The sequence below is a fragment of the Chiloscyllium plagiosum genome, unplaced genomic scaffold (genome assembly GCF_037043375.1).
Source record: "Chiloscyllium plagiosum isolate Xiang-an unplaced genomic scaffold, Cpla_swu_hap1 HiC_scaffold_40, whole genome shotgun sequence".
Classification (NCBI taxonomy): Eukaryota; Metazoa; Chordata; class Chondrichthyes; order Orectolobiformes; family Hemiscylliidae; genus Chiloscyllium; species Chiloscyllium plagiosum.
Genome location: NW_028270178.1, coordinates 17,403,967 through 17,420,893, shown reverse-complemented (window position 1 = coordinate 17,420,893; position 16,927 = coordinate 17,403,967).

The window sequence follows — 16,927 nt, the reverse complement described above, 5'->3', positions numbered from 1 at the left end:
TGCCCTTCCTGGGTGGGATCATTATGAATGCATCATGTAGAGCTTTGGTAGTTTCTCTACTACTAGACCAGGAGGGATGGGGTTGAATTCCCAACTACATCAGACATGTGTCAGAGCAGCTCCTCATGTTGAGTAGAAAATATCTAAGCACAGACTGAATAGCTTTTCAATCCAACATTAGATACTCTCCTATCTGTTGTTCATTCCAATAGTCACAGTATCTGTTATTTATTTTCTTTGGAACATAATGAAAAGTATGGATCTAATTCTGCTGGTTCTAAAATCAAGGAAAATACTTGAGAATGCTGCAGTCTTAGAGATAAAAATGTCGAATAATGATATTAAAATGGAAAGAAAATCAACGTCTTCCTCAGTAAAAGAAATTAATCTCATTTACTATTATTCCCCAGTAAGCTGATTACCTACTTTTGTAACGAAATATTGTAATTCATCTAAATATTATTATATCCTTTGGTCAAATTAAATTTCTGATTATTGTTAAATTCATGAATTTTCAGAAATTTCTTTATATTTTTCCATTCACCAATTCATATTCAAAGTTTGTGCGAAGATTTGTAGCTCGGGTGCTCGTTGTTGTGGTTCTGTTCGCCGAGCTGGAAGTTTTTGTTGCAAACGTTTCGTCCCCGAGCTCGGCGACATCATCAGTGCTTGGGAGCCTCCTGTGAAGCGCTTCTGTGATGTTTCCTCCGGCATTTATAGTGGCCTGTCCCTGCCGCTTCCGGTTGTCAGTTTCAGCTGTCCGCTGTAGTGGCCGGTATATTGGGTCCAGGTCTATGTGTTTGTTGATGGAGTTTGTGGATGAGTACCATGCTTCTAGGAACTTTGAACACAAACTTTGAACACCTACGGGCGAGAGACGCTACGACAAGCCAGGAAATGGGACTCATAGCAGAAGCAGTAATGCAAAGGTTAGAACAAACAGTCTTACCACAAATTCAACCCAAACTCTGGGTCAGATACGTTGATGACAACTTTGTAATCATTAAAAACACGGAAATAGAGAACACACCGGATCATCAACTCCACACTCACAGGAATCCGATTCACGAGAGAGGAAGAAAAGGACAACCAACTCCCATTCCTAGACGTGAGGGAACAGAGAACACCGAACGGAGAATTCACCACAAAGGTATACAGGAAAGCCACACACACAGACCAAGTCCTGAACTAGGAAAGCAACCAGCCCAACACACACAAACGAAGTTGCATCAAGACACTGTTCAAAAGGGCCACAACACACTGCAGTGCACCAGAACTGCAAAAAGAGGAAGAGGAACACCTATACAAGGTATTCGCCAAAAACGGATACCCGCGCAATTTCATCAACAGGTGCATAAGGGAAAGACAACAGAACGAGGACATGCCACAACCCAAAGGACTAGCCACACTACCATACATCAAGAACATCTCTGAAATGGCAGCCAGACTACTGCGACCACTAGGACTTATAACAGCACACAAACCAACAGCCACTCTCAGACAGATCACCAAACCTAAGGACCCGATACCCAGCATGAGCAAAACCAATGTAGTGTACAAAATCCCATGCAAGGACTGCACAAAACACTACATCGGACAAACAGGAAGACAGCTAACGATCCGCATCCATGAACATCAACTAGCCAGGAAACGACACGACCAGCTATCCTTAGTAGCCACACACGCAGACGACAAGCAACATGAATTTGACTGGGACAACACTACCATCATAGGGCAAGCGAAACAAAGAACAGCCAGGGAATTCCTAGAAGCATGGCACTCATCCACAAACTCCATCAACAATACATCGACCTGGACCCAATATACCGGCCACTACAGCGGACAGCTGAAACTGACAACCGGAAGCGGCAGGGACAGGCCGCTATAAACACCGGAGGAAACACCACAGAAGCGCTACACAGGAGGCTCCCAAGCACTGAGGATGTCACCGAGACAGGGGACGAAACGTTTGCAACAAAAACTTCCAGCTCGGCGAACAGAACCACAGCACCATTTCATATTGTTTGTAAGATTGAAATGCTTTGTCAATATCGGAGTTTATTCATTTGCAAATCACAGGTTTAACAATGTTGCAACAAGGAATTCTGGTCAATTTCAAAAATTAGTGACTTTTAATAAGATCTTTAACACCCGATTATCAATCAATTCCTAAATCATGTAAAATATCTCAATGTTATTAATGATTTCTTAAACCAAGAAAAACAGCAGAAATTATTTAAATCAAAATACACACAAACACTGCCCATAAAACCACACAGCAGTTTTCATGGCCATCTCATTACTGCTGTGTGGGATACTCTTTGTCAGTATCTTATTGTTCTTGGGATGAATACCCGCAGCAAACATCTGGTTATCACCCCATCCAATAAATGCTATCGTTATCGTCATACATATCTATATTGCTCAGTCCCATAATCACACGTTTTTACTTAGGGCTGAGTGTGCTAACAGACACATCTATCACGCTGTTTATTTTCCTCAATGTTTGCAAGATTTCTCTGAATTTTCCAGTACAATCATCACTACAAAGGTATAATTATACCTCAGTACATTTCAAACTCATCGCAGTTACATTTATTTATCTGTTTATTTGTGGCAAATATTGCACCACCTTCCTCTATAAATGCTATTGGCTGTATCCAGGATAACCGTTGACTCTATCTTTCTATGGTACCAACGTTCCTTATCCATTAATCTTCTTCCTAATTATGTCACAAATTTGTAAACATTGATGATGATAAAAATGATATAAAATAAAAATACATGTCTCTACAAGGACACCAATGGAAGGCAATTTATAAATTTTGCATCCCCTGAATTTTTGATCAAAAACCAGTTCTGTTCAATAATCACTGCACGGCTCATTTTGTCTTTAATCCATCAAGCTCGCTATTATATTTTATTCTTTACTGGATAAAATATAGTCAATATCAAAGGAACGCATTTTCACAATCTGGAAGACAATTTATTTGTTTCAAAGCTAACACTAATGATCAAGTCATTGTCATTGCAATAATTGCTCAATAATTTAATTTAGTCTGACTGACAAATGTAGCGACGTTCATATTTTAGTTTAATCATTTTTTTCTTTGTACAGCACTAAAATATTAAAATTCATGTTTTCACATCAGCATGTCCACACAAGAACGAACGATTTCCATCCAACACTTCTTGTAAATATGTGGTTTTTAGTCATTTGACTGATCACAATAATTTGAGCCTTATAAATTCAGAGAACCCCAATTACTGTTCACTGCAATAATTCCTGCTCATTCCCACATATTGCTCAGTCAAATAACAATATAAGATTTCTCATTATTCTTAAGTTCACTCGTAGAACTTTGTAAGTCTACTTGTAAATAAAATTTTATCATTGTTTCACCTGTAAGTGGAAAAAATATGGAGTTTTGTCTCAGTACATGAACAAAGGAGAAGACATTGAAATGTGCAAACTCACAATCATGGTCTATTCAACCTGCCCATGTCTCTCATGATTTTATATACGTCTACAAAGCCACTTCAGGAGCTCCGACACTGCAGGGAAAATAGCCCCAGCCTATTCAGCCTCTCCCTCTTGCTCAAATCCTTCAACCCCGGCAAAATCTTTATCAATTTATTCTGAATTCTGTTAAGTTTCACAACAAACTGCTCATAGCAGAGAGAACAGAATTGCATGCAATATTCCAATAGCAGCCCAACCAATGCCTTGTACAGCTGCAACACCGCCTCCCAACTCCTGTACTCAATGCACTGACCAGTAAGTGAGGACAGAAGATGCTGGATATCAGAGTCAAAACGTGTGGAGCTGGAAAAACACAGCCAGCAGGCAGAATCCGAGGAGCAGGAGAGTCAATGTTTCGAGCATAGGCTCTTCATCAGGAGATTTTTGGCACTGCCCAATAAAGAAAAGCATTCCAAACACCTTCTTCACTATCCTATCTACCTGTGACTCCATGAACTATGAACCTACACTCCAAGGTCTCCTTGTTCAGCAATACTCCCCAGGACCTGACCAATAAGTGTATAAGGTCTGCCCTGATGTGTCTTTCCAAAATGCAGCACCGCACAGTTTTCTAAACTAACCTCCATCTGTCACTCCTCGGCCTATTGGCCCATCTGATCAGAATCCCTCTGTACTCTGAGGTAACCTTCCTCACTGTCAATTATACCCCCAGGTTTGGTGTCATCTGCAAACATACTAACCATGTCTCCTCTTTCTTTGTTGTTTCATTAAAAAATCACAGTAAGTGTTGAATTCATTGAAATCACACATGCTTGGGAAAACGGGAAGTTGTCTTCATCTTAATAGTCACATTGAATGAGTCATTTTTTTCCAATTCATGTGTGCTGCAATACCATTACAGTTTTCAAACGATCACGTGACAAACGGATTTGAACATATAGAATTATTTCATTTATTTTTGTTTTTCAATGTACAATAACCACATGATTATCTCAATTTGTCTTGCCATGAATTATCGTGAGATTCCGTTTTAATTAAGACCATTCTTGCTACATTCCATCATTATTTAAAATTACTTTTTCATTTTCAACACATTACACAAAGGAACTATCTAATTAATTCCCAGTCCAATTATCACAATGAACATCGGATTAGTTTCCATTTGAATAACCCCAGTAAGCATGTGATTATATCCCTGACCTTCCTGGGTGGAGCCATTATGAAGGGTTCTATCTATTCCTGGAAAATATTTGAAAATGTTGCAGTCTTAAAGATTCAATAATCTCAGGCACATAACTCTTTATTTTCCAGGGTGATATAAACGGAGAACCCGTTGTATTTTTCCATCAGTGAAGCAAACAAATGCCATTTCGATTTATTCATCCGCCAGCCCATTACCAACATTTCAAACTGAGTAAGGATATTTGTCTAAATACTATTATGTCCTTTGAGCGAAATGAGTTTCCAATTATTGTTCAATTTGTGAACTATCTGGAAATTATGCTTCCTTCACCACTCACCTTTTCATATTGACCGTAAGATTGAAATGCTTTGAAAATATTGGGTGTGGTCACTTGAAAATTGACTTCTCAAGTGTCTCACTCATGTCACATCGCATCATGGTTCAAGTGTGTTTCTCTAAACACTTCTCATCAATTTAAAAATATTGTTGATTTTAAATACAATTTTAATTGTCGATGATCAATCTGCTTCGAAATCATGTAAAATATCTGAATCAATGCTCACGCTAAATACTGCAGATAAAGTCACACTAAGGTCTTCATGATCATTTAGTTCCTGTTCGGCAGAATAATCTGAGTAAGTATCTTATTGTTCCTGAGGGCAATCAGCACATTAAGCAGTTGGTTATAATACCATCCAATCAATGCATTTGGTAGCTTACCTGATGCTCCAAACAATAACTATACTTTATTACAAATGCAATTGGTTCAAATAAAATCTAATAATTGTTTAACCTGTAAGTGGAATAAATATGGAATTTTGTCTCCGTACATGAACAAAGGAGAAGACATTGAAATGTGCAAACTCACAATCATGGTCTATTCACCCTGTCCATGTCTCTCATGATTTTATATATGTCTATAAAGTCACTTCAGGAGCTCTGACACTCCGGGGAAAATAGCCCCAGCCTGCTCAGCCTCTCCCTCTTGCTCAAATCCTCCAACCCTCGCAACATCTTTATCAAGTTTTTTCTGAATTCTGTCAAGTTTCACAACAAACTGCTTAGAGCAGAGAGAACAGAATTGCATGCAATATTCCAATAGCAGCCCAACCAATGCCTTGTACAGCTGCAACTCGGCCTCCCAACTCCTGTACTCAATGCACTGACCAATAAAGAAATAAGTGAGGCCTGAAGATACTGGATATCAGAGTCAAAACGTGTGGAGCTGGAAAAACACAGCCAGCAGGCAGAATCCGAGGAGCAGGAGAGTCAATGTTTCAACCATAAGCTCTTCATAAGGAGATTTTCGGCACTGCCCAATAAAGGAAAGCATTCCAAACACCTTCCTCACTATCCTATCTACCTGCGACTCCATGAACCACGAACCTACACTCCAAGGTCTCTGCTCAGCAACACTCCCCAGGACCTGACCAATATGTGTGTAAGGTCTGCCCTGATGTGTCTTTCCAAAATGCAGCACCGCACAGTTTTCTAAACTATCCTCCATCTGTCACTCCTCGGCCTATTGGCCCATCTGATCAGAATCCCGCTGTACTCTGAGGTAACCTTCCTCGCTGTCAATTATACCTCCAGGTCTGGTGTCATCTGCAAACATACTAACCATGTCTCCTCTTTCTTTTGTTGTTTCATTAAAAAATCACAATCAGTGTTGAATTCATTGAAATCATACACGGCTTGGAAAAAGGGAGGTTGTCTTCAGCTGAATAGTCACATTGAATGAGGAATTTTTTCCCAATTCATGCTGCAAAATTCCTTTTAATTTTCATTTTATCGTGTGACAAACATATTTGAAAATCTGCAATTATTTGGTTTATTTTTGTTTTTCAATGTACAATAATCACATGATTATTTCAATTTGTCTTTTCATGAATTATCATGAGTTTCAGTTTAAATTAAGACCATTCTTGATTCAGTCATTATTGAAAATTACTGCTTCTTTTTTTATCCCATTACACACAGGAACTATCTAATTAATTCCCAGTCCAATTATCACAATGAACATCGGATTAGTTTCCATTTGAGTAACCCCAGTAAGCATGTGATTATATCCCTGACCTTCCTGGGTGGAGCCATTATGAAGGGTTCCTGTGTTGCTCTGATAATGTCTCTACTGCTCGACCAGGAGGGATGGGTTCAATTCCCACCTTCCACAGAGGTGTGTCAGAGCAGCTCTGAACTTTGAATCGGAAATATCTAAGCACAGACTGAATTGCTTTTGACTCCAACATTAAATGTTCCTCTGTCTGTTGATTATTCCAATAATAACAATATCGGGAATCTATTCTCATTGGGTTACCAAGAAAAATATCTGTCTAATTCTGCTGGTTATCTATTCCTGGAAAATATTTGAAAATGTTGCAGTCTTAAAGATTCAATAATCTCAGGCACATAACTCTTTATTTTCCAGGGTGATAAAAACAAAGAACAACTTGATTTTTTCCTTCAGTGAAGCAAACAAATATCATTTCGATTTATTCATCAGCCAGACCATTACTAACATTTGAAACTTAGTAAGGATAGTTGTCTAAATACTATTATGTCCTTTGAGCGAAATGAGTTTCCAATTATTGTTCAATTTGTTAACTATCAGGAAATTATGTTTCCCTCTCCACTCACCTTTTCATATTGACCGTAAGATTGAAATGCTTTGAAAATATCGGGTGAGGTCATTTGAAAATTGACTTCTCGTGTGTCTCACTTATGTCACATCGCATCATGGTTCAAGTGTGTTTCTCTCAACACACTTCTCATCAATTTAAAGATATTGTTGATTTTTAATACAATTTTAATAGACAATGATCAATCCGTTTCTCGATCACATAAAATATCTCAACTTTATTGAAATCAATGCTCACGCAAAACACTGCAGATCACGCCACAATAAGGTCTTTGCGATCATTTAGTTACTGTTCAGCAGAATAATCTGAGTAAGTATCTTATTGTTCCTGAGGGCAATCAGCACATTAAGCAGTTGGTTATAATACCATTCAACAAATGCAATTGGTACCTTCCATTTCAGTTCAGTAATTACACGTGATACCTGATGCTCCAACCAATAATTATACTTCATTACAAATGTTCCAACATGCTAACAGCCACATGGATCGGGATGTTCGGCGAAACATTTTAAAGGGATGTAAGCGGCAACTTTTTCACACAGAGGGTGGTGTCTGTATGGGATGGGCTGCCAGAGGAAGTGGTGGAGGCTGGTACAATTGCAGCATTTAAAAGATATCTAGATGGCTTTTAGCTTATTTTTATTTTATTTATTTTTACTTATCAATGTACAGTAATCATGTGATTTTGTCAATTTGTCTTTGAATTATCATGAGAGTCCCATTGTATTATGATCATTCTTGTTCCATTCTATCATTATTGAAAATTACTATTTCATTTTCACACAGAAGCTTTTTAACTAATTCCCAGTCCAATAATCATTAAAAACATCTGATTAGTTTTCATTTGAGTGACCACAGTAATCCTGTGATTATAGTCCTGCCCTTCCTGGGTGGGAACATTGTGAAGGCACCTTGTGGAGCTTTGGTAGTTTCTCTACTACTAGACCAGGAGGGATGGGTTTGAATTCCCAACTTCGTCAGACATGTGTCAGAGCAGCTCTTCATGTTGAGTAGAAAATATCTAAGCACAGACTGAATTGATTTTCAATCCAACATTAGATGTTCTCCTATCTGTTGTTCATTCTAATAATCACAGTATCTGTTATGTATTTCTTTGGAACTCAATGAAAAGTATGGATCTAAATCTGCTGGTTCTAAATTCCTGGAAAATATTAGAGAATGCTGCAGTCTTAGAGATAATAAAGTCTAAGAAATGATATTAAAATGAAAAGAAAATCAATGTCTTCCTCAGTAAAAGAAATTAATATCATTTGCTATCATTCCCCAGTAAGCTGATTACCTACATTTGTAACGAAATATTGTAATTCATCTAAATATTATTATATCCTTTGGTCAAATTAAATTTCTGATTCTTGTTAAATTCATGAATTTTCAGAAATTTCTTTACATTTTACCATTCACCTCTTCATATTGTTTGTAAGATCGCAATGATTTGTCAATATTGGAGTTTATTCATTTTCATATCAAGGTATTGCCTGATGGTTTAACTGTGTTGCACCAAGGAATTCCAGTCAATTTCAAAAATTAGTTGCGTTTAAATAAGGTCTTTAACAACCAAATATCAATCAGTTCCTAAATCATGTAAAATATCTCAGTGTTATTGATGATTTCTTAAACCAAGAAAAACAGCTGAAAATGATTGAAATCAAAGTACACACAAACACTGCCCATAAAACCACACAACAGTTTTCATGGCCATCTCATTCCTGCTGTGTGGGATACTCTTTGTCAGTATCTTATTGTTCTTGGGATGAATAACCACAGCAAACATCTGGTTATCACCCCACCCAATAAATGCTATCGTTATCGTCATACATATCTATATTGCTCAGTCCCATAATCACACGTTTTTACTTAGGGCTGAGTGTGCTAACAGCCACATCTATCACACTGCTGATTTTCCTCAATATTTGCAAGATTTCTCTGAATTTCCCAGTACAATCATCACTACAAAGGTATAAGTGTACCTCAGTACATTTTAAACTCATCTCAGTTAAATTTATTCATCTCTGTATTTGGAGCAAATATTGAACCACCTTCCCCTATAAATGCTATTGGTTGTATCTAGGATAACCGTTGACTTTATCTTTTCATGATACCAACGTTCCTTATCCATTCTTCCTAATTATGTCACAAATTTCTAAACATTAATTCTGATAAAAATGATGTAAAATAAAATTACATGTCTCTACAAGGACACCAATGGAAGGCAATTTATAAATTTTGCGTCGCCTGCATTTTTGATCAAAAACCAGTTCTGTTCAATAATCACTGCATGGCTAATTTTGTCTTCAATCCATCTATTATATTTTATTCTTTACTGGATAAAATCTAGTCCACATCAGAGGAACGCATTTTCACAATCTGGAAGACAATTTATTTGTTTCAAAGCTAACACTAATGGTCAAGTCATTGTCATTGCAATAATTGCTCAATAATTTAATTTAGTCTGGCTGACAAATGTAGCGAGGTTCATGTTTTAGTTTAATCATTTTTTTCTTTGTACAGCACTAAAATATAAAACTTCATGTTTTCACATCAGCATGTCCACACAAGAACGAACGATTTCCCATCCAACACTTCTTGTAAATATGTGGTTTTTAGTAATTTGAATGATCACAATAATTTGAGCCTTATAAATTCAGAGAACCCCAATTACTGTTCACTGCAATAATTCCTGCTCATTCCCACATATTGCTCAGTCAAATAACAATATGAGATTTCTCATTATTCTTAAGTTCACTCGTAGAACTTTGTAAGTCTACTTGTAAATAAAATCTAATAATTGTTTCACCTGTAAGTGGAATACATATGGAGTTTTGTCTCAGTACATGAACAAAGGAGAAGACATTGAAATGTGCAAACTCACAATCATGGTCTATTCACCCTGTCCATGTCTCTCATGATTATATATCCGTCTGTAAAGTCACTTCAGGAGCTCTGACACTCCGGGGAAAATCGCTCCCAGCTATTCAGCCTCTCCCTCTTACTCAAATCGTTCAACCCTGGCAAAATCTTTCTCAATTTATTCTGAATTCTGTCAAGTTTCACAACAAACTGCTTATAGCAGAGAGAACAGAATTGCATGCAATATTCCAATAGCAGTCCAACCAATGCCTTGTACAGCTACACACGGCCTCCCAACTCCTGTACTCAACGCATTGACCAATAAAGAAATATGTGAGGCCTGAAGATGCTGGATATCAGAGTTAAAAAGTGTCGGGCTGGAAAAACACATTCAGCAGGCCGAATCCGAGGAGCAGGAGAGTTGACGTTTCGAGTATAAGCTCTTCATCAGGAGACTTTTGGCACTGCCCAATAAAGGAAAGCATTCCAAACACCTTCTTCACTATCCTATCTACCTGTGACTCCATGAACTATGAACCTACACTCCAAGGTCTCCTTGTTCAGCACCACTCCCCAGGACCTGACCAATAAGTGTATAAGGCCTGCCCTGATGTGTCTTTCCAAAATGCAGCACCGCACAGTTTTCTAAATTAACCTCCATCTGTCACTCCTCGGTCTATTGGCCCATCTGATCAGAATCCCTCTGTACTCTGAGGTAACCTTCCTCACTGTCAATTATACCCCCAGGTTTGGTGTCATCTGCAAACATACTAACCATGTCTCCTCTTTCTTTGTTGTTTCATTAAAAAATCACAGTAAGTGTTGAATTCATTGAAATCACACATGCTTGGGAAAACGGGAAGTTGTCTTCATCTTAATAGTCACATTGAATGAGTCATTTTTTTCCAATTCATGTGTGCTGCAAAATCATTTCAATTTTCAAATCATCATATGCCAAACTGATTTGAACAGATAGAATTATTTAATATGATTCTTTCAATATGAACTTCCATGCATTATCACGAGATTCCTGTTTAATTACAGTTTTCCACATTAACCTCCATGTCCCACTCCTCGGCCCATTGGCCCATCTGATCAAGATCCCGTTGTACTCTGAGGTCACCTTGCTCCCGGTCCACTGCACCTCCAATTTTGGTGTAACCTGCCAACATACTGACCATATCTCCTATTTCGCTCTTGTTTAATTAAAAAATCACGATTAATTTTGAATTCCTGGAAATCACACACGCTTGAAAAGAAAATATGTTGTCTCTCGCTGCAGAGGCACATTGAATGACGATTTATTTTTCCCCAATTCATGTGGGCTGCAAAATCATTTTAATTTTCATTTTATCATCTGACAAACTGATTTGAACATCTGGAATTGTTTCATTTACTTTTGTTTTTCAATGTACAATAATCACATGATTATGTCAATTTGTCTTTCCGCGAATTATCATGAGATTCTGTTTAATTAAGACCATTCTTGCTTCATTCCATCATTATTGAAAATTACTGTTTCATTTACAACCCATTACACACAGGAACTATCTAATTAATTCCCAGTCCAATTATCACAATGAACATCGGATTAGTTTCCATTTGAGTAACCCCAGTGAGCATGTGATTATAGCCCTGACCTTCCTGGGTGGGAACATTATGAAGGGTTCCTGTGTTGCTATGATTATGTCTCTATTGCGAGACCAGGAGGGATGGGTTCAATTCCCACCTTCCACAGAGGTGTGTCAGAGCAACTCTGACCTTTGATTCAGAAATATCTAAGCACAGACTGAATTGCTTTTAAATCCAACATTAAGTGTTCCTCTATCTGTTGATTATTCCAATAATAACAATATCGGGAATCTATTCTCATTGGGTTACCAAGAAAAATATCGATCTAATTCTGCTAGTTATCAATTCCTGGAAAATATTTGAAAATGTTGCAGTCTTAAAGATTCAATAATCTCAGGCACATAACTCTTTATTTTCCCGGGTGATAAAAGCGAAGAACCCGTTGTATTTTTCCATCAGTGAAGCAAACAAATGCCATTTCGATTTATTCATCAGCCAGCCCATTCCCAACATTTGAAACTTAGTAAGGATATTTGTCTGAATACTATTATGTCCTTTGAGCGAAATGAGTTTCTAATTATTGTTCAATTTGTGAGCTATCAGGAAATTATGTTTCCTTCTCCACTCACCTTTTCATATTGACCGTAAGATTGAAATGCTTTGAAAATATCGGGTGTGGTCATTTGAACACATGGCTCATTTTGTCTTCAATCCATCTATTATATTTTATTCTTCACTGGATATAATCTAGTCAACATCAGAGGAAAGCAATTTCACAATATGGAAGGCAATTTATTTGTTTCAAAGCTAAGACTAATGATCAAGTCATCGTCATTGCAATAATTGTCCAATAATTTAATTTAGTCTTCCTGACAAATGAGGTTCACATTATAAATTAATCTTTCTTTTCTTTGTACAAGATTAAAATATGAAACTTCATGTTTTCACATCAGCATGTCCACACAAGAACGAACGATTTCCCATCCAACACTTCTTGTAAATATCTGGGTTTTAGTCATTTGAATGATCGCAATAATTTGAGACTTATAAATTCAGAGAACGCCAATTACTGTTCACTGCAATAATTCTTGTTTATTTCCACATATTGCTCTGTCAAATAACAATACGAGATTTCTCGTTATTCTTAAGTTCGCTCATAGATCTTTGTAAGTCTACTTGCAAATAAAATGTAATAATTGTTCAACCTGTAAGTGGAATAAATATGGAATTTTGTCTCAGTACATGACCGAAGGAGAAGACATTGAAATGTGCAAACTCACAATCATGGTCTATTCACCCTGTCCATGTCTCTCAGTTGGAAGGAAAGTTGAATTTTTCTTTCAGTAAAGCAAAGCCATTTCGATTTATTCATCAGCCAGCTAATGACCAACATTTGAAACTTAGTAAGGATATTTGTCTAAATACTATTATGTCCTTTGAGCGAAATGAGTTTCCAATTATTCTTCAATTTGTGAGCGATCAGGAAATTATGTTTCCTTCTCCACTCACCTTTTCATATTGACCGTAAGATTGAAATGCTTTGAAAATATTTGAACATTGACTTCTCGTGTGTCTCACTTTTGTCACATCGCATCATGGTTCAAGTGTGTTTCTCTAAATACTTCTCATCAATTTAAAGATATTGTTGATTTTAAATAAAATTTTAATTGTCGATGATCAATCTGCTTCGAAATCATGTAAAATATCTGAATCAATGCTCACGCTAAATACTGCAGATAAAGTCACACTAAGGTCTTCGTGATCATTTAGTTACTGTTCAGCAGAATAATCTGAGGAAGTATCTTATTGTTCCTGAGGGCAATCAGCACATTAAGCAGTTGGTTATAATACCATCCAATAAATGCAATTGGTACCTTACATTTCAGTTCAGTCATTACACGTGATACCTGATGCTCCAACCAATAACTATACTTTATTACAAATGTTCCAACACGCTAACAGCCACATGTATCGGGATGTTCGGGGAAACATTTAAAAGGGAAGTAAGCGGCAACTTTTTCACACAGAGGGTGGTGTCTGTATGGGATGGGCTGCCAGTGGAAGTGGTGGAGGCTGGTACAATTGTAGCAATTAAAAGGCATCTAGATGGCTTTTAGCTTATTTTTATTTTAGTTATTTTTATTTATCAATGTACAGTAATCATGTGATTTTGTCAATTTTTCTTTGAATAATCATGAGAGTCCCATTGCATTAAGACCATTCTTGCTTCAACCATCATTATTGAAAATGACTATTTCATTTTCAACCTTTTAAACACAGATGCTTTTAAACTAATTCCCAGTCCAATAATCATTAAAGATATCTGATTAGTTTTCATTTGAGTGACCACAGTGATCCTGTGATTATAATCCTGCCCGTTCCTGGGCGGGGGCATTATGAAGGCATCTTGTAGAGCTTTGGTAGTGTCTCTACTACTAGACCAGGAGGGATGGGGTTGAATTCCCAACTACATCAGACATGTGTCAGAGCAGCTCCTCATGTTGAGTAGAAAATATCTAAGCACAGACTGAATTGATTTTCAATCCAACATTAGATACTCTCCTATCTGTTGTTCATTCCAATAATCACAGTATCTGTTATTTATTTTCTTTGGAACACAATGAAAAGTATGGATCTAATTCTGCTGGTTCTAAAATCAAGGAAAATACTTGAGAATGCTGCAGTCTTAGAGATAAAAAAGCTATTAAAATGAAACGAAAATTAATTTCTTCTTCAGTAAAAGTAGTTAATACCATTTACTATTATTCCCCAGTAAGCTGATTACCGACATTTGTAACGAAATATTGTCATTCATCTAAATATTGTTAGATCCTTTGGTCAGATCAAATTTCTGATTATTGTTAAATTCATGAACTTGCAGATATTTCTTTATATTTTTCCATTCACCAATTCATATTGTTTGTAAGATTGAAATGCTTTGTCAATATCGGAGTTTATTCATTTGCATATCACAGGTATTGCCTGATGGTTTAACTGTGTTACACCAAGGAATTCCAGTCAATTTCAAAAATTAGTTGACTTTTAATATGATCTTTAACACCAATTATCAATCAGTTCCTAAATCATGTAAAATATCACAATGTTATTAATGATTTCTTAAACCAAGAAAAACAGCTGAAATTATTTAAATCAAAGTACACACAAACACTGCCCACAAAACCACACAACAGTTTTCATGGCCATCTCATTACTGCTGTGTGGGATACTCTTTGTCAGTATCTTATTGTTCTTGGGATGAATACCCACAGCAAACATCTGGTTATCACCCCATCCAATAAATGCTATCGTTATCGTCATACATATCTATATTGCTCAGTCCCATAATCACACGTTTTTACTTAGAGCTGAGTGTGCTAACAGACACATCTATCACACTGTTGATTTTCCTCAATTTTTGCAAGATTTCTCTGAATTTTCCAGTACAATCATCACTACAAAGGTATAATTGTAGCTCAGTACATTTCAAACTCATCGCAGTTACATTTATTTATCTGTTTATTTGGAGCAAATATTGAACCACCTTCCTCTATAAATGCTATTGGCTGTATCTAGGATAACCATTGACTCTATCTTTCTATGGTACCAACGTTCCTTATCCATTAATCTTCTTATTCCTAATTATGTCACAAATTTCGAAACATTAATTCTGATAAAAATGATATAAAATACAAATACCTATCTCTACAAGGAAACAAATGGTAGGCAATTTATAAATCTTGCATCCCCTGCATTTTTGATCAAAAACCAGTTCTGTTCAATAATCACTGCACGGCTCATTTTTGTCTTCAATCCATCAAGCTCGCTATTATATTTTATTCTTTACTGGATAAAATATAGTCAACATCAGAGGAACGTGTGTTCAATATAAGGAATACAATTTATTAGTTTGGAAGGTAACATTATTGATCACGTCATTGTCATTGCAACAATTGCACAATAATTAAATTTAGTCTTGCTGACAAATGTAGCAAAGTTCTCATTTTAATTTAATCAATTTTTTTTTAAAAAACTAAAATATGAAACTTCATGTTTTCATATCAGCATGTCCACACAAGAACGAGGGATCTTGTGCACTTCTTGTAATTATCTGGTTTTTATTAATTTGAATCATCACAGTAATTTGAACCTTATACATTCAGAGAACTCCAATTACTTTTCACTGTAATAATTCCTGTTCATTCCCACATATTGCTCAGTCAAATAGCAATATGAGATTTCTCATTATTCTTAAGTTCACTCGCAGAACTTTGCAGGTCTACCTGCAAATAAAATCTAATAATTGTTTAACCTGTAAGTGGAATAAATATGGAATTTTGTCTCAGTCCATGAACAAAGGAGAAGACATTGAAATGTGCAAACTCACAATCATGGTCTATTCACCCTGTCCATGTCTCTCATGATTTTATATACGTCTATAAAGTCACTTCAGGAGCTCCGACACTCCAGGGAAAATAGCCCCAGTCTATTCAGCCTCTCCCTCTTGCTCAAATCCTCCAACCCTGGCAACATCTTTATCAATTTTATCTGAATTCTGTTAAGTTTCACAACAAACTGCTTATAGCAGAGAGAACAGAATTGCATGCAATATTCCAATAGCAGCCCAACCAATGCCTTGTACAGCTGCAACACGGCCTCCCAACTCCTGTACTCAATGCACTGACCAATAAAGAAATAAGTGAGGACTGAAGATGCTGGATATCAGAGTCAAAAAGTGTGAAGATGGAAAACCACATACAGCAGGCCGAATCCGAGGAGCAGGAGAGTCAATGTTACAAGTATAAGCTCTTCATAGGGAGATGTTTGGCACTGACCAATAAAGGACAGCATTCCAAACACCTTCTTCACTATCCTATCTACCTGAGACTCCATGAACCATGAACCTACACTCCAAGGTCTCTTTGTTCAGCACCACTCCCCAGGACCTGACCAATAAGTGTATAAGGCCTGCCCTGATGTGTCTGTCCAAAATGCAGCACCGCACAGTTTTCTAAACTAACCTCCATCTGTCACTCCTCGGCCTATTGGCCCATCTGATCAGAATCCCTCTGTACTCTGAGGTAACCATCCTCGCTGTCAATTATACCTCCAGGTCTGGTGTCATCTGCAAACATACTAACCATGTCTCCTCTTACTTTTGTTGTTTCGTTAAAAAATTACAAT